Below are 16,362 nucleotides of genomic sequence, written 5' to 3'. Positions count from 1 at the left end.
TACGACATAGACTGGGTCTCTGGGATGTACAGGGGGTGGGTACGACCCTTGGGCAGAGTTTCTCCGGGAACAAGGTCAATAGCACAGTCAAAGGACCTGTGAGGAGGAAGCACCTCAGCTGATTTTCTGCAGAACACATCTGTTACTGCACCCCGGACACAAAAGGGTTAAAACCGTTTAGGAGATCTTCCCCTTCCAGAGCTACAGGCACAGCTACTTGCAGGACACCAAACTCCCGAACTGGAAACCAAGGAATGATGCAAACAGTGTAGCTGGAACCTTATGAATGCTGCATACAGCTGAATGGAAAAACCATATGAAGGGTTTACACTCCTAGCAGTCAAACTGGAACGGCATACAATAAATCCCCCCCAATAACGAGACAAGGCTCCGCGTTGAGGTTAAAACAGGAACACCAACATTTATTGGAAGAACACAGCACACTTTTATACAGAATTTGGAACACCCTTCCCCCAACAACCGCTTTCCCATTGGTCAATTGCACAGTACCTGCAGTTCCCCAGCTTGGTCAAGATAGCTTGACCAGAAGGACTGCCATGTGCAAGGAGACAGAAGCCCCCAGGGTGCAATCATTGTTCACAATAGCCAGACACAGAACAATGGTTCCCTAACGAGCCCTCAATACACATTGCTCTGAGTGTCAATACATCTCTTAGCAGACAGCAGACAAGTTCATTAGCACACCCGACAATAGGTGAATGGAGAGCCACCTCAGACAGTCCGACTCCTCATTGAACTTCCTGGAATGACCATATTAGGAGTGGTACTTCCTGTCCAGAGACCTCATACTATACAGGGAATAACATTGTCATTTTACAAAGGGGGACATTATTCCTGAATGTGACTGTCCCATTTGTAATAGTCCAAACCATATTCTCAGTGTACACCACCCTCCCGGTCACCCTGCATCCATAAAAGATGCAGGGTGACTTAAACATAAGAAAGCCACACAAGGCTGGACATGGTGCCTCCCAACCTCTTTAAAGGAATCTGGGGTCCACAACCCCCATGCCCAAAGTGACTCCTGTCACAACATCCCAGAAATGGCTATATGCAGCGGGAAGAGCAGAAGGTACTTATGTAGTGGCAACAGGAAAACTCTCCTTTGGGGCAACCTTGAGTAGGCAGGACGAGAAACAAGAGGAACTCCAAGCCAGGATCTGCCCAGAAGTCCAGTCAACGTGTGGAGAATCGAGCTGTAACCAAGGAAGGCCCAATACAATAGGGGTTGAGGCCTTAGGTAGGATAAGGATGGATATCCACTCCTGATGGCGTACCCCTACCGACATCTTAACAGGGAAGGTCTGGAAGCAGTTAGGGCCTCCTGAAAGAACAGTGCCATAAATCGCCGAGACCACCAGCGGAGTAGTGAGGGGCGAAAGGGAAAATTTCATGGAAGATGCAGTTCCCCAGTCCATAAAATTGCCAGATATGGAGGAGAACAAAAAGAAGGAGGCGAGAAGTTGATATTTTTGGGTCCAATACTCCACCTTCTAGATATATACATGGGCCTAATGTCAGGCGGCATCGGCCAGTTCAGTAAAAACCGTCCGACATTCGGCCCATGTATACTAGGCTTTAAAGGTAGAGAAAAGCCATCGAGGAATAGATTACAAGATATTAAGTAGGTTTGTTTGGCAGCATGGAGGCAGGTTATGTATTTTTGGAGGGCAGATTTATATAGGGCATTCGACATTCGACCGTGTGTATGGCAGTCGGTCTGACAGAACCCAATCCGGGCATGCTGAAAAACCAGCAGCTGATCGGCTTCCGATCAGCGCTCTCAGCCAATAGATCCCCTGTCAGAGAACAATAGTAGGGGGAAATCGATGTACTAACATAGTAGATATGGACGGCAGCAGGAGAGACAAGTGAGATATTGGCTGGTGAAGGCACAATATTCTGGCAAACAGGAAGTGCTAAGACATGGCTTAAATCAGGAAGTTCATGGGAGGAGCAAAGGGTTCTAGGCAGGATCATTCAAGGATTTGTCCAGGGAGCTGTCAAGCATTCCAGGTGGCTCAGTAAGCAGAGTCATTGCCAGACACAGTGGAGGTCCCAGGTTCAAGACCGACAGTACTCCCCTCCTCCCAGGATGTCCACTGGACGTCTTAGGACTAGGTTTAAGAGGAAACATAGAGATTATTATTATTATGTGGAATTCCCTTGTTAATCTAGGGGCATGATCATTTTCTTCAGGCTCCCAAGAATTTTCTTCTGAACCATATCCTTTCCATTGAACCAGATACTGTAATTTGTTCCTAAAGATCCTGGAGTGAAGAATTCTCTCCACCACAAATTCTTCTTCACCCTGTACTTCAACAGGTGGAGGAGGTGGAAGAATTCTTTCAGAAAAAGGATTTTCCTTAAATGGTTTGAGTAGCGATACGTGAAAAACTGGATGAATCTTCATACTGTCAGGAAGTTTTAAACGGAAAGTGACTGGGTTGATCTGAGCAGAAATCTGGAAGGGTCCCACAAACTTTTGTCCCAATTTTGCAGATGGAACATGGACCTTCAAGTTTTTGGTTGATAACCAAACTTTGTTACCCACCTGAAAGGTAGGAAGTGATCGGCGATGTCTATCAGCAGTCTTCTTGTAACATTCCTGAGCCTCCCTCAAAGTCTCAATCAGTTTATCCCGAATCTCTTTCAGCATAGTTAATCTGTTGGCTACAGCACGAATTGGAGTTGAGATAAGGAGATCAGGACAAAAAACTGGATGATGCCCATTGTTTAAGAAAAACGCACTTTGAGAGGTTGAGCTATGTCTAGAATTGTTGTAAGAAAACTCTGCCGTGGGAAGATAGTACACCCAGTCATCCTGAAGATAACTAACAAAACATTGAAGGTACTGTTCTAAAGTTTGCTTGGTCCTCTTGGTTTGACCATTAGACTGAGGATGAAAAGCAGAAGACAGGTTGATTGCTGCTCCTAAAGCTGAGCAAAAGCTTTTCCAAAACTTTGAAGTAAACTGTACTCCCCGATCTGACACAACGTCTTCAGGAATTCCATGTAGTCTGAAGACTTCTCCAACCATCAACTCTGCAGTTTGCTCAGAAGAGGGTACCCCCTTAAACGGTATAAAGTGAGCCATATTGGTGAGGTGGTCATCGACTACCAAGATAGTGGTCATTCATTTTGAGGGGGTAAATTAACCACAAAGTCCATAGAAATTGGCCTCCAGGGTCTTGATTGGATAGGGGGTGTTGGGAGCAACCTCAAAGGAGAAGCTGGGGGTGTCTTATTGTGTGCATAGGTCAGGCACAAGGCTACATACCTTTTAACGTCTTTCTTGTACCCAGGCCACCAAAAGGAACGTGATAAAAGTTCCTCTGTTTTAGAAACTCTAAAATGTCCAGCAAGTTTTGAGTCATGAATCAACCGGAGGACTTCAACCCGAGCAGACTCAGGTACATAGAGGTGATTTGTTTGAATCCAAAAGCCATTCTGAACTCAAGGTTGATGTCCATAGGAGGATTATTGAGGAGTATGTCATGCTTTTCCCCTTCTTTGAGGAGACTCAAGAATGCCTCTGAACTTGTAGCACCTAGGAAGTTCTTTTGAGGCAGGATTGTGCATTCAGAGTGGTTTTCCTGGAAAGGCCCCGACAACATCCGTGATAAGGCATCAGCCTTATACCCAGGTCGATACGAGATAATAAAATTAAATCTAGAAAAGAACAGCGACCAAAGTACTTGTCTAAAAGACAATCTTTTGACTGAACAAATTAATTCTAGATTTCTGTGATCAGTGAGAATGGTCACAGGATTCTTGGTACCTTCCAGCAGATGCCTCCATTCAGAAAAGGCTTCCTTAATTACCAGTAACTCTTTTTTCTCTATGTCGTAATTCCTCATGGCTGAAGACATTAAACGAGAGAAGTAAGCCCAAGGATGAAGCTGCATCTTTTTACCGCTTCATTGAGAAAGAATAGCTCCCACCTCAGAATCAGAAGCATGCACTTCCACTACAAAATGTAGCTCAGGAGCAATACTGGTGCAGAAGTGAAAAGACTATTTAACTTGGCAAAAGCAACCTGACCATCAGGTGACCACACAAAAGGCTCCCCTTTCTTTGTCAGCTGTGTAATCAGGACGATCACCTTAGAGAAATTTCTTATGAATTTCCTGTAGAAATTGGCAAACCCGAAGAATCGTTGGATTGCCTTAATGTTTCCAGGGACAGGCCAATCTACTACTGCTTTAATCTTCTCAGGATCCATGCTTACTCCATCTGGAGAAATAATATACCCCAGAAACTGGATCTGGGTTTGTTCAAACTCACATTTCTCCAATTTGATATAATGTTGATTCTGCCTTAATCTTTCAAGGACAGTGCAAACATGCTTGCCATACTCCTTTAGGTTATTGGAAAAAATGAGGATGTCATCCAAATAAGCAACTACAAACTGGACCAACAGATCTCGAAAAACATTGTTGATGAAGTGTTGAAAAGTTACAGGGGCATTACAAAGACCAAAAGGCATAACCAAGGACTCGAAATGTCCGTATCTGGTTCTAAAGGCGGTTTTCTATTCATCTCCTTGATGGATATGAACAAGGTTTAATGCCCCCGTAAGTCAAGATTTGTAAAAATTTTGGCAGAACAAGGTCTTTCCAACATTTCAGAGCTCAACGGGATAGGATAACAGTTTTTGATAGTAATTTTATTAATGTGCCTGTAATCAATGCATGGACGTAAGGTGAAGTCTTTCTTTTCAACAAAGAACATGTCTGTTCCAGCAGGGGATGTTGAGTGTCTAATAAACCCCTTCTCTAAACTTTCATCAAGCCACTCCCTGAGCACCTTTAATTCAGGTTCTAAAAGACTAAAAAGGTGGCCAAAAGGTATTTCTGCCCCTGGGAGTAGCTCAATGGGGCAATCATATGGGTAACTGGCCGGCGTTCTTCTTCTCACAGACATCCTGAAACTCATGGTATTGTGGAGGCAGTTTGGGATATGACTGTGCTGTAACCACATCCAACTGCGACTCCTTAATCGGTGGAGAACTAATTGGACAAGGCTCTCTACAATATTCCTCGCAATGGGGAGATGTAAAATTTATAACCCGTGCTTCCCAATTGATTGAGGGATTATGGGTGGAGAACCAAGGGATGCCCAAGATCACCGGAAATGTAGGTGACTTAATTAACTTAAAACTGTTGGTCTCGCGATGGTCAGCCTCAAATTGGAGAACTAGATGGACTGTTTCATGAGTAACAGGTCCTGAAGTTATGTGTGAACCATCCACTGTCTCTATATTGATAGGGGCAGATTTATTTCTTGTCTGAATCGTATTGTTTTTGGCAAAGTCTATGACCATAAAGTTCCCCCCTGCACCAGAGTCCAGCATAGCAGAGCAAGGAATCTCAAGGCCCTCAGAGATAAGTTTAATAGGGAGGAAAAAAATTAGGTAGTGAAGAATTTACCTTATTTTCTTCCTGGACCAATGGGGAGATAGACTGGCTAATGGAGTTTATTTGTTCAGGCATGATCACATCAACCGGCGCAATTGTTCTTCTAACTTTGTTAGGACGGTTAATTGCGTACAGACCAGAATCTCCTCAGTAAAGACATAGGTTCTCAGAACGTCTTCTTTCTTTCTCCTGAATGGAAATGGATCTCTTAATTGCATCTACCTGCATTGGCTCAGGAGTGTTAGAATGCGGAGCAACTTTGAAATCCTGCTGAACAAATGGAGTAGCAGAGAAATGTTTGCCACCCTTACTTGCATCATTAGGAGTCTCAACTCTAGCAAGCTCATCCTTTACCTGTTCAGAAAGCCTCTGCGGAACTGGCTCTTTTGTGCAGAAGGGTTCCAAGTAGTACCTGTGACCCAACATCTGAATTCTGCTGTGTACTCAGCGACAGAGCGTTTACCCTGCCTCAGACTATGCAGCTTTGCTTCAGCTGTAGCACAGCGGTTGGGATCATCAAAAACCTGATTTATTGCAGTCAAAAAAGTCTGCAGATTATTTAAAGTGGCACTGTCCTGTTCAATACATGGGGAGGCCCAAGCTAGAGCTTCTCCAGTCAGTAGTTCAAGAATAAAGGTTACCTTCCTTTTCTCAGAAGGAAATGCAGCAGGGCGCATTTGGAAATATAAACGACACTGATTTAGGGAAACCTCTGTAATGATGGCAGTCTCTGTTAAACTTAGATGGTAGAGGCTGATTCATATGTGTGCTAGTATCACCTCAGTCCAGTAGTTGACACTGCAGAGTACGATCCTCCTCTTGTAGCCTTTCCACTACACCTTCTAGTTGAGTAACTCTTCCTTGGCAGGTAGCACCAAATTCTTGCAGCGCAGCAATTTGCTACCTCAGGGGAGTCACAATGCTTGCTATAGTGGCCTCCATGTTTTGGGCCAGAATATTCTTTAATGATCAGGGGTCAGGCTCGAAGACCAGTAGCTATAGCAGTGGCAGCTCACACAGGAACCAGCAGGATAGGAACACAGGCAGGTCACTCTGGCAGATGACGCAGACTCACCTGAGGTGTGGAATCTAAGTACTAACCTGTGTTCACCAGTGCTCCTGATGGCGGAGATGGATTTTGCTGTGTGTTAGTACCAGGTGGCAGTCCTCAGGATCGCCCCACCAGGAGGTGAGCAAGACAGGGTCCGATAGCAGATATAGTAGGTAGTAATCAAGTAGAAGCGTAGTCAAGGAGTTGCCATAGGTCGGTAACGAGTAGTTGCAGGTTGGGATTAAGCAGAAGCGTAGTCAAGGAACAAGCCAAATGTCGATTTTGAATGGTAGTGAAGATACGGATGGCAGCAGGAGAGGCAAGCGAGATATTGGCTGCTGAAGGCACAATATTCTGGCAAACAGGAAGTGCAGAGACATGGCTTAAATCATTAAGTTCTTAGGAGGTGCAAAGGGTTCAAGGTTAACGGCAGGATCGTTCAAGGATTTGTCCAGGGAGCTGTCAAGCATTCAAGGTGGCTCAGTAAGCAGAGTCATTGCCAGACACAGTGGAGGTCGCAGGTTCAAGTACTGGTCCTGACACTCTATCCACCTATAGTTTCTCCTACTCTAGCTGCCTTTAGGCGATCCCTGAAAACTCATCTCTTCAGGGAAGCCTATCACACCTCCCAACTAATCTTTTATCACTGCCATCAGCTCATCCCCTCAGTTAAAAACTTTTGTACCACTTGGCCCACCCTCTTGGTTTGTAAACTCTTATGAGCAGGGCCCTCCTAACTCTCTTGTATTTTATTGTATTGTAACTGTACTGTCTCCCTCTTTCTATTCTATTGTAAAGTACTGCATAAACTGTTGGCACAATATAAATCCTGTATAATAATAATTTGAAAAAAGATTTTTTTTTTTTACTTGTAAGGTTGCTTTAACTGATGTTATAGGCACATCAAAAGCCACATTTTTGATTTATATATGAATGAAACTAAAAATACTGATGTTACTGTACATATAGGAATGCACTGATCTATTGCTGCCAAAAATATAGACCGAAAATAGGGTCATTGTCGATAGAAAAAAAAGGTGATGATAAAGGCATGCTGTGTCCTAATGACTTCAAAACCAAATTGCGTCCCAGTTACTTCAATACAAAATTGCGTCTCATTGACTTCAATGCAAAATGGCATCCTTTTGACTTCAATGCAAAATCGCCCCCTATTGACTTTAATGTAAAATCGCCCCCTATTGACTTTAATAGGGGGACAAAATCATGTCCCGTTGACTACAATGCAAAATTGCATCCTATTGACTTCAATGCAAAAATGCCAGCCACATTAATTACATTTAAAAACATTTTTTTTAAAACTGTCCTTTTCGGTTTCAGAATTTTCATTTCAGTGCACCACTAGTTACATTGCATTTCTCAATGACACTTGCAGACTTTATCTGCAAGCGTCATTTTACACAGGAGCTCTTCCTGAACGACAAAGCAACCATCATTTTTACAGATGGACTTGCCAGTAATAGCGACAAGGAAGTGGGTGGGTGGCTGCATACAAGAAACTAGGCATAGGGATACGCCCTGACAACTTTACTGAATTTTTGCATCTCCTGCACCCAAGGTCCAGAGAGCAGAACTAAAGTCCCACTGTGAAAAACTGCAAGAAGCAAGTGATTTTTGGCAAAAGAAACACATAAAGTCTCTTTTGCCAAAAAACCTTTTGTCCCATGCTTCCTACATTTATTTTTCTATGTACACCATGCAGTGCACATCCAGACAAAGAGAGCCAGTTTCTGGGGATGATGCAACACACCAGGACCCAGGGGAGGTGTTAGGGGAGGTGTTATGGGAGGTGGCATTAGTGTCAGACAGAATAGCTATTGTAGCCTGGAAATTTCACCGCTGAAGGAGGGCACTGCATGAGATACAAGTTGCTAATTTTGGCAGGAGCCCACTCCTATCCAGCAGAATGTGATTCCCATTTAGGTCTAATGGTAAATAAATTATGTTTTGGAATAGAAAGACCAGTAAGCCTCAGTAAAATTATGTCATCTAATTATGATGATGTGGTTGTAAATTTAAAGGCCTAAATACAAATGCATATTCTATTACATTGAATATTTTTTATATTTTCTCGTTACAGCTATGCACATAGCAGGAAACAACTGAACTCTGAAAACTCCAGGGTGCACCATTTCATCACCTTGTCTTTATGACATTAATTAATATGTTTGCACTGAATCCAGAATATATTTCATTTTAGTAGATCTTTCCATAATTATCCTTATGATAAGCCACAAGAGAACCCATCAGTTAGGGTTGGGAATTTTGAAGGCAGACTGTCATGTACGCATTTGCCTCAGAAGCGTAATGATGGGAGGGCAGATACAACACACTGACATTGGTTAGAGTGGAGTTTGCCTTTACCCTAGCTGTATCAGCCAACAAAATATGTACGTAGTACCGAAAGTAATACAAAAGTGGGCATCATTTTTTTTATTCACTTACATAGGTCATTCAATGTTCACATGTAATCTCCGTAAACATTTTGTAGCCTTCCATGGATGTTGGACAGCCTGCACCCCATCTTCATCATTTCTCAATGAAGGCACATTGCTTCTGCTCGGAATCCATTATTTACCTGCAATGAAAAATAAGAAGAGTAAATATCAACATGTGAATTTTCTCCTGCAGGAGCCTGGAAAGCATTGCACCCACGATCAGTAAGCCTCTGGCTTTCAGCCTATATTTACCTGTCCGGGCTTTCTCTTTGAAGGCCAAAGAACATATCACTGAACAATGAGAGTGCTCATAAGCACCTCCGCAGCCCACTGAAACTACAGTACAATTCCATCTGCTGCAGTGGAAGACGGAACCCCCAACTACTGTTACAGGGTGGAAGGGATCAGGGGGAGAAGGGGCAGGAGCTGGAACGTGTTGCATGTTTCACCCTCAATATTGGTAGAACATGTAACATGTTCTAAAGGTGAACTTACCCTTTAAAAGTTATGCCCACTTTTGCATTACTTTTGATACAACCCTCGTATAAACATGCACACTTAGAACTTTTAGAGTATGCATGTTTATAAACTGAGCAGACAATCACAGTGCAAGCCTTTTGTTGGGAGAACATTAGTGATTGGATGCAAAATTCCAAGACAATCAAATGTTTATCTCCTCCAGAATTGGAAGACCAGGGTAATGTCCACTCAAACCTTCCAGGTGCTTTCTGTGTCTGTGTAGACCTTTAAACCCTTACAGCTGTTAAAGAGACAGCTACCAATTGTGCCAAAAAAAAATGCAACTTGAATTGTCCTGAAAGAAAATTGTACACAAATTCCCAGCTGCACCTCTGATTTTCCACAAGAAAGAACTTCCCTCCCACAATTCCCAGTTTATTCAGGGCTGGTTGTTTCCAAATTTCTTTGCTGTAGCGCTGCAAGTGAAAACTGGCATTACATCTCATCCATTGGTATATGCTAATGTGCTGCAGACTGCTAAAATAAATCTTAATTAATTAAGATTAAATTGTATGCTAAAATGAATTAAAGACCAATTTTGTTTGACAGAACAGGGTTTTCTAAAAGTTTCCTTACCTCTTTACCCTTCTCCCAACTTCCCACTGAGGTCATTTATCCCAAAGATTATCCTTTTCACAGCCCCATACTTATTTAGTTCTTGTGCCACCATGGTCTGCCGTAATGTTTACATCTTGCGACTGTCCTCTTTTTCCCAATGTCCGCACATTTCCGGTAGAACTCCAGACTTCTATGGGGCCCATCTGACAGTCTATGAGGTTCTACTGCACTCATGCAGGCACAAAAAAAGAAAATTCCTGGTAAGTCAAAGATAATCATCCCAGAAGAACATGGCTGGATAAGGTGGAATAATTGGGTAACTGTGGTACTGTGGGGAGGGAGGGTAGCTTAGATGAGTTCAGAGGGTTGGCGGGAAAGTTTCCTTACCCTTTATTGCCCTTTGGCCTATCGAACAGCCCTGAATTAGTGTCATTATATCTGAACTAGCTGACTGAAGCTAACCATTCCTGCACACAAAACTTAACTCCTTTATGCCGACTTAAGTTTGCACCTAAAATGAACCATGATACCCAAGGCTGGAAGGAGGGATTGCTGAACATGTGCAACTGTTATTGGCTGCACAGTGCTGACGCCAGCCTACCAGCTTCCAATGATCTTTAGTTGACCGTTAGCTTCTCATGACAACTCAGTCACGGTTTAGGGGGGGGGGGTCGGAGTGTCCCCAGAACATGACAGCAATGCATATATGAGGCGGATAGGTGTTTAGGTTCACCTGCCCTGCTGAGGCATATATGCATATTGCTGTAATAAAGGAGTGTTTTATCCCAACCATTTCAACAATTACATAGACAAGCCACAAGCAGGGCTGGGGAATGCATTGGCTGGTTTAGAAAATTGGTATGTGACTTGGTATTGGTCTCTGTTGACCAAGCAGAATAAAAATAATAAAAAGGGGACACATTACCCTCTATTAAAAGGTCTTCCTACATTCTTTGGACTGTCATAATAAATGTTAATTCATGGGTAATGGATTAGAAGCCTTCATGTTAGCCTACCTTTATAATTAAGATAAAGTCTTTATTAACATGACCTGTGGGTGGGAAGAGTAATCCAGTCTAAAGCAAGCCTCCATTTTGCAGTTGTAGTTGAAAAGACATGCTAGTGAAACCTTAGTAAATATCTGCTGATTAGTAGGCAAGCAATTTTATTTATTTTTTTAGCACTTTCAGTGCCTTTACATGATGACAGATTTAGAGCATAACTATTATATACACTATGGTTGAAGCTCACATCAGTTCTCTAGAATCTTGTGCCATCACTGGGTCATCTCACCTAATGATCTTTGACCTCTATCACCTTGCTAGCTACTAGTGAAACGGTAGGCTTCTCCCCTTGACATGCTGTTTTCCTCCACAATATGGCTTCCTCCACTGTAGATCATGGCACTCACTAAGACCTGTCACATTTATGGTATTACACCCTTAACACAAGGTCTAGTTTATATAATTGGTTACACTGTTAAGGCTTCATACACCCCCTTCTGCTCAGGTGCAGGCCTAAAAGATAACTCAAAGCACACTGTCTGCATGCTTAGCCTACAAGCCATTTCCATTGTACTATAAAAATAATGTAAGCCTACCTGCGTACATTATACAGTGTTTCCTCTTACCCACATACAATTTGTTACAGGTCTGTGGCAGGTTTCCATGGGCTCTGATACAATGTGGATTTGTGGGGGCTCTTCATGTTTCTTCTTCCACTCAATTCTAACTGTGGAGGGAAGTAGCTAAGTGTGCTATGTTGGTAGAATTGTAGAGAAACAGACCCTTTTTCTAAAGCCTTCTAAGCTCTAAAAGATTTAAAACCCCTGCCAGGGTATTTTTTTGCTGTCCTGTCCCGTTGGGGAGATTTACCTTTACTTGCTTTCCCAAAGACACAACAGGCAATGTTTCTAAAGTGAAGGCAGAGAGGGCAAATTTCTCCAGTGGAGTCCAAGCAATATAAATCTGGCAGACTCTAACCCAATCTTTCTTAAAAGTTTCAACACAAAGGAACCCTTGAAATAAGTTTCCGGTCTTAGGGAAATGCTGCTAATAATTATATCTACAATTCACCATAAACTAGCATTATGGTCACTGGGAAGACTGTTGCTTTACATTTGTTTGAGATCATTGGGAGGAATACCCCCCCCCCCCCTTACAGATAGATAGAAGAAAGATCATTGTTGTCAATGGGAACTTATCTGAGAGGCAGATATTCCTCATTGCTCAAGTAACCCCTACCAACCTCTGGAGGAACCCTCGGGTTCCAAGGAAGCCTGGTTAAGAAAGGTTGGCCTAACCCTTTCCTGCTGTATCCAGAACTAAGAAAAATTATGTTTGCCTTTACATACACTGTAGGAGAGGGCACTTAAAAGAGATCCTTGATGTGCTTTTATACATAGTTCACCAGGCATTGTGTATACGTTTTAATTAGATGACTGGTCCCTGTTAAAGAGACATTTAACTGAGGTGTACATGGGAATTCTCTGATTCAGTAAAGCAAAGTGTAAAGTACCAAGTACCAAGCAGGCAATTAAAGAATGCATATTTCACCTCCATTAAACCACTTGCTTTAGGGGTTACTGCACTTTTCAGATCATTACCGCTCACCGCTGTTTGCCTTATTAACCAAGTCTTGTTATGTGCTCACTCTACCATTACAAGTACATGGAAGTAACAATGTCCTGGAAGAAATATTTGCCTATTTCCAACATGTGTGCAATATCACCAATAAATAAATTTGCTCACCACCCGACAGCCTTTCTGGATTCTGCCGAAATGTGGACTTTATTGTGACATACCTCTGGGACTGTGGGAGCTATTTTCTTACACCAATGGAATTTTTAAGCTAAAGGACTTACGCGATCCAACTGGATAGCTAGTTGAATTCTAAAACCATCAATGGACTTAGAACATCCTAGGTTCATTTTCACAGTGACTTCAATCATTTCTATTACAACCAAACACAGTAAAGACGATTTTTAGGAAATATTTTTAAATTTTTTTTTTTTTTTTTTTTTGTAGTTGATCTGGTATCAGCTTGGAAATACAGCTGAAGAAGTATCTTTTTCATGACATAATTAATAGTCTGGCCTCAATACTTTTCAGTATGAACTTGAACTATGAAATGGTATATAAGTAAATCACATATATGTATTGCTAAACTGGAAACCTTTTAATTATGGAAATGATTTGTTGAGAAGCTCTTGCGTGATACTCTGCATATACCTATATTATCAATGCACTTTTTATTTTGTAAAGGAAACCAATCGATAATGTTTAATTGCATTTTTTTTTCAATTAAACTGGGTATGTAATAGACTTTAAAATCTTACTTTTTTCTTTGCTCTGTCTGTACAAACTCAAATTGTGTTCCTTATATAATGTTATATTAAAAGATATTATTCAATATGCTGTTTTTCTTTCTGTTTAGTTTAAAAAGTGCCATTTAAATTGTACACGTACTTAAAGTGGAACTTAACTCTTACAATCAACGTTGATTATTTTTAATCCTCATGTTGCTTACATTAGTAAATAGACGGGAAAGTATAAACTTCTTTCTTTTTTTTAACATTTCTTTGGTTACTTCCTGGTTTCTTGCCTAGGCAAATTATGTCATACATCCCAGGAGTCTTCAGGAGGGTCAACAACTGAGTTACTTTTTAGGTAATCCAGGTGTCTTCAGGAGTGCTGGAGAGGAGGAGTTTTCTCAGCTAAGCACGCTCTCCTGCATGCATATCTGAGCTAAGGGCAGACAGATTCCTGGAAGTAAATGCTAAATGAATAATTTGCCCTTACTCAAGATGGCCATGACCAGAAATGCTAGGGGTTGTTTTTTAAAGTGATTTATTTCGTGGCCGTAACTCTGCTTTAAGTGAAAGCTTAAAGTGTATTGTATGTAATGTCAAATTTATTTTTTGTTTTTAGTTTTGCTGTCTCATCTTTTACTTCCAGACTTGGTCATACATTAGCAAGTGAGAGGAACTCTTATCATGTTTAGTAAAATTTCCATCTTAGTCAGGCATTTGAACATGTGTCTCCATTAGAAGCTTTCCCCTAACCTCTTCCTCTCATGACAATTCTAAATGTTAGGATTTACAATCACTTTCGGTCTCAGTAAAAAAAAATATAAAAATGGTCCCAGGACAAATTAGGAGGTAAATCTATCATCAGGGACCCAGACCCCAATAAAAACTCAGTAGAGGGTCTAACTCTCCCCTACGATATCCAAAAAATTCCCATGTACTTAAAGTGGAACTTTACCCCTAACAACCTGATAAAAAAAAATGTAGCAAGGAACATATATCCCATATTAATATTTATGCTACTAAAATTACTGTGTGCTGTAAGTTGCTCTTATTATTATTATATAGGATTTATATAGCGCCGACAGTTTATGCAGCGCTTTACAACTTGAGGGTATAAAGTACAAATACAATACACTTTAATACAGTGGGAATCAGAGGGCCCTGGTAGTTAGAGCTTACAAGCTAAGCACAGTATTCTTGTGTGATAAAAATATATTTTACTCTAAGAGTGTGGTTCCTGTGCTATCTTGGGTAAGCAAGCAGCCCTGATGCCGCGGGGGGGGGGGGGGGGGTTGTTGTACTGCGCTTCAAGGGTGTTTTAGTAAATCACTTATATATTTTTTTAAAAATTTAAATAAATAAATAAAGTGCTTCTGTGTGTATCATGCGACTACAGACATCATGTGCAAAATTCCATCACTTTTCCAAATTAATCAGATTGATAGACAAATAAATATTCCAAAACCATAAACAATACTGTAAAGTGCTTAAGTGTCAAAATCACAGTATAAATAAATATAAACGATAAGGTGCTTATAAAGCTTAAAGTGAATCCATGCAAAAACAAAAAAATATAAAAGTAATTCCAAGTGCTGTTTATCTTCCTCCACCTTTGATCTCCGTGATTGGGGGATTTTCAGTGATAACACGTCTAGGCGTCCTAAACGCTCACCTCAGTGAGGTCAATGTAGCGGTAGCAGTATGATCCACGATATCTCCACTGGTAGTCAGGCACAGCATACAATAATCCTGGTAGCATATAATATTCCCAACCCTCCAATAACCAGACGACACATGGCTTGGAGGTCAAAACTAGACTGCCTTGTTTATTGAAAAACACAGGGATCTACACTCAGCCAAAACCCCTCCCTCTTCGAGACATTCCACACACAAAGCTGAACATCCCATAATACCTTACTCTGCCAGACAGAAACAATAGGACAATAGAAGGCAGGTATTTAACAATAACAAACCCCCACCCATCTCCTGAGGGACACTGCTCAGACATATGATAGTCCCAAGTGAAAGAGTTCTCACTCTCTCCACATAAACCACACTTCAAACACTTGGTTCTTAAAGGTATACACATGCAATAAACATAATGCATATACGAAAGGACAATATACAGTGGCTGTGTTTGCCACAATGCTCCCCCAGAACCAAGCCGGCATACACAGTCTGATCCATAACGGATTGGCTTGGGGATGTCCGGGGAGTACTCACAGATCATTTTTCCAGTTCAGTTTGTCGCGATAACCCGTCAGCATGGCCATTCTGTTTTCCGGGGCGGTAGTGAATAGTAAAGTCATAAGGTTGTAACACCAAACTCCAGTGCAACAACCGGGCTCAATACTGTTCTTAATCCAAACATGGAAGCGTCTGGACCTCAGAAGGCCATTAGGTCTCCGGGATATTGGCCGGGGCTCTGGACTGGCAGGATCGCTGAGGGCAACTGGCCTAGATCGTTCCCCAGTAAGATGTCGGTGGGGAGCTCCCGTCTCAACCCCACATCAATCAGACCTGACCCGGCACCCCAATTCAAGTGGACCCTCGCAGTGGGTAGTCGGTGTACTGCTCCCCCTGCCATCCGTACCACTGCTGAGCCTCCGGTTCGGGAGGCATCTGGAACCAGGTGTCGCTTGACCAAGGTGAGAGTGGCTCCCGTGTGTTGGCATTCCATTTAACTGGACCGATTGTAGATGATGCTGTTGGTTCTCCAAAGCGGCTTGCACCGGGTTAGCTTCATGAAGGGTACCCCATTGCTCCTCGGTGTGTTTGAACCTGGGTACAACTGGGGAAACCTCTGTGGGATAGTAGGGGACCGTTGTCCGTGCTGAAGGGGGTGACCCTGGTCGGATCCACGAAGCTTGGTTCCTGCTCTGGGTACAGTCTCGTCGATAGTGCCCAAACTGCTTGCACCTGTGGCACTGTACCCCACTGCGGGACGGGTATCTGGGTGTCTGGTGTTTGGAGGAGTTTCGCCCCGTCTGTGATAGTAGTGGTCCTGTGGTGCGAGCCTGCTGCAGG

General features: G+C 42.3%; 1 protein-coding gene across 1 annotated transcript in view; it reads left to right on the top strand.

Annotated features, from left to right (window-relative positions):
- DAB2 (DAB adaptor protein 2) overlaps window positions 1-8,842 on the top strand; it is a gene marked incomplete at its 3' end in the record, with an annotated part of 178,838 nt that extends 169,996 nt beyond the window's left edge. The window contains exon 13 of the transcript XR_014225589.1: window positions 8,591-8,842. The remainder of the gene's footprint in view (window positions 1-8,590) is intronic.
- Between the last annotated feature and the right edge of the window lie 7,520 nt (window positions 8,843-16,362).

Source organism: Pelophylax lessonae (genome assembly GCF_965119305.1).
Source record: "Pelophylax lessonae genome assembly, chromosome: 1".
Classification (NCBI taxonomy): domain Eukaryota; kingdom Metazoa; phylum Chordata; class Amphibia; order Anura; family Ranidae; genus Pelophylax; species Pelophylax lessonae.
Note: the sequence above shows the minus strand (reverse complement) of the source record. Positions and strands in the feature narration are given on the sequence as shown.